Here is a 3,062-nt window from a genome sequence, read left to right as displayed (position 1 = left end):
AATTTTAAAGTAATTTTTAATCTTTCAGTGAGAAAGACCTTTCAAAATAAATGAAATCAACATTAAGCAAAAAAAAAAAAAAAAACTTAGTAAGTTCTGCTTTTCTTCCTGTTTTTTCTTTCATCATTTCTGTTGTCATTGTTGCTGCTGCCGTAGTTGCTGTGTTGAGATTATCCACTGCAGACAGTGGGCAGAGCAACTCTGAGATTTATTTCTTGTGTTCTCATACCCTCATGACAAAGGAAGAAAAGGGAAGGGATTAGTCATGGCAGGGGTAGACTGGGACTCAGAACTGACTGACGAGTATCAGCGTGCTACAGACTCTTTGTCACGCAAAATTCTAAACATAGGACTGTTCATTTAACTCATGTCAATTCCTCATCAGAAAAAAAATTGCTATGGGATAAAAATAAATATTTACCTAAAATTTCCATCTCAATTATATTAATTCAGAGGTAGTGGTAGACCCTTTGCTCATGTGTTGTTGTTGTTCTGTGCCGTTGAGTTGGACCCGACTTATAGCGACCCCTCCTTGGGTTTTCAAGGCATTATCACTATGGAAGTAGATTGCCCCATCTTCCTTCTGAGGAGTGGCTGGTGGGTTTGAACTGCCAGCCTTCTGATTAGCAGTCAAGTGCCCTAGGCACTATGCTACCAAAGCTCCCTTTGCTCATGTAAGAAGTACTTATTAAGGGATTCTCATGATATCCAGACTTTCTGGACCCACTGAGGCTAGATGAACCCCTGAAACTATTGCCCTGAGAGAATCTTTAAACCTTCAACCAAAAATATCCCCTGAAATCGTCTTCCAACCAAACAACAGTTTAACTTAACTAGCAAAGAATGTCTGCCTTGAGTATTGTACTCTTTTAAGAACTGTATATATGGGATCAAATTGGCAACAGCAACTGGAAAGATTAGATAGGAAACTCAAGGGGCATGAGTTTACATTAATACAGAAGGAACAATTAGGCAAAGGGGGGTAAGAGTGGTTGCACAACTTGAAAAATGTAATCAATGTCACTGAATTGTACATACAGAAATTGCTGAATTGGTGTATGTTCTACATGCATATTCCAAGTAACAATAAAATAAAATAATTTTTTAAATATATTTATTAAGGGTATTGTAATGAACAAGACATGGTCCCTCTCCTCCTGGAGTCCGCATGGCTATCACATGGCAGCAGAGAGACACCAAAGCATGGTATAATTCAGGGCAGAGGTGAAGTCAGTAGCCACTGAAACCAGACCACGTTAGTTCAATACTGACTCAGCCATGTACTAGTCCTTAAACTAATTACCTGATTCTCCAGGCTCACTTTTTCCATCTTTACAATGAGGATGCTAACAATCTCATGGCTGTGAGGAGTTAGTGTATTGATACCTGTACAGTGCCTGGCATACAGGAAACACTTGATATAGCTTAGTCATTATATTGCCAGAAAGCATGAAGAGTTATTCTTTGGGAATGTTGATGTGCCTCTAGAGTAGTGGTCTTCAAATTTTTATGACGGTACACCCCATCAACAAAAATATTTAAAACTCATGACCAACGTCAAGTTAGATTTGTAATGTTATATAAATGCACTTTTCCCAACTAGCCTAATGAATGTTAGAAAAGCTTAATTCCTTAGTTTTGATCAATAAAAGTAATAGAAATAAGAGTTAGTACATTTTCCACCAACACCCTTATAAATGGTCTTGTACACTCCCAAATGTGTATACACCCACTTTGAAAACCACTACCTGAATGGGCTTCAGTGCAATGCAATGATGTCTCCAGGAGCAGATAAGCAATTCATCAACATCCCTCATCCCACAGTACAGATCAGTTTATCCAACAACTGTAACCCGGTACAACAGTGAACACACTCAACTGCTAATCAAAAGGTTGGAAGTTCAAGTCCACCCAGAGGCACCTTAGGAAAAAGGCCTGGCAATCTACTTCTGAAAAAATCACTCCCTGAAAACCCGATGAAGCACAGTTCTACTCTGCCACATGTAGGTCACCAGAAGTCAATTCTAACTTGATGGCAACTGGGTGTCACCATACAAAGCAAAGAGCAAGAATCATAAAAAATGGAACACTGGCGCCCTGGTAGGAGCTCTGGTGGCTCAGTGGTTAAGTGCTCAGCTGTTAATCAAAAAGTTGGCTGTTCGAACTCTCTGCAGGAGAAAGATGTAGCAGTCTGCTTCCATAAAGATTTCCAGCCTTGGAAACCCTGTGGAGCAGTCCTACTCTGTCCTATAGGGTTGCTACGAGTTGGCAATGATTAAATAGAAATGGGCTCAGTTTTGGTGTTGAGGCCTGGTGGCACAGTGGTTAAGCACTCAACTCTAACCAAAAGGTCAGCAGTTTGAACCCCACTAGCCTCTCTGTGGGAGAAAGATGTGACAGTCTGCTTCCATAAATATTGACAACGTTTGGAAATCATATGAGGTTGTTCCACTCTGTCCTATAGAGTCACTATGAGTTAGAATCAACTCGACAGCCACAGGTTTGTTTTTCTATTTGTTTTTTTGGTTTGGGCAATAAAAGTGTTTTAAAGAGGGGAAGAAAGAGGAACAATTGAATAAATCATTATAGTTCAATGTGGAAGGGCTACAATTGAGGTAGGACAGGGAGCACATTGGAGGGACATCCAACCCAGACAAAACTATAATCCAGATCACAGGAAAGTACCCAGTGAAAATGATGCCAGAGGCTAGAGCTGTAAGATATGGAGGGATCAGCCAGGTGAGGAAGGAGCGTAGAGGAGCGGCAAACGCAAAGGAGTGAGGGCAGTGTGACTCTATCAGATTTGGAAAGTGGAAAGAGCCCGGTAAGACTACAGACAGAGAAATGGAGCACATAGTAAGAAATGAAGTTAAGCCAAATGATGAAAAGTCTATCAGACAGGGCATGCACTCACCAGAATTGTCCGAAATTATACCTGTTACACCCGCATCCTGATTTAGCATTTATCTTGAATCTTTTGTTTTGGTTTCATTTAGTTGTTGTTGTTGTTGTTATGTGCCGTCAAGTTGGACCTGACTCATAGCGACCCCTCCTTGGGTTTC

General features: G+C 40.6%; 1 protein-coding gene across 1 annotated transcript in view; it reads right to left on the bottom strand.

Annotated features, from left to right (window-relative positions):
• CD109 (CD109 molecule) overlaps window positions 1-3,062 on the bottom strand; it is a 159,739-nt gene that overhangs the window by 126,546 nt on the left and 30,131 nt on the right. The window lies entirely within an intron of this gene.

This window comes from Orycteropus afer, unplaced genomic scaffold (assembly GCF_000298275.1).
Source record: "Orycteropus afer afer isolate SDZICR_OR568_19922 unplaced genomic scaffold, OryAfe1.0 scaffold00133, whole genome shotgun sequence".
Classification (NCBI taxonomy): domain Eukaryota; kingdom Metazoa; phylum Chordata; class Mammalia; order Tubulidentata; family Orycteropodidae; genus Orycteropus; species Orycteropus afer.
Note: the sequence above shows the minus strand (reverse complement) of the source record. Positions and strands in the feature narration are given on the sequence as shown.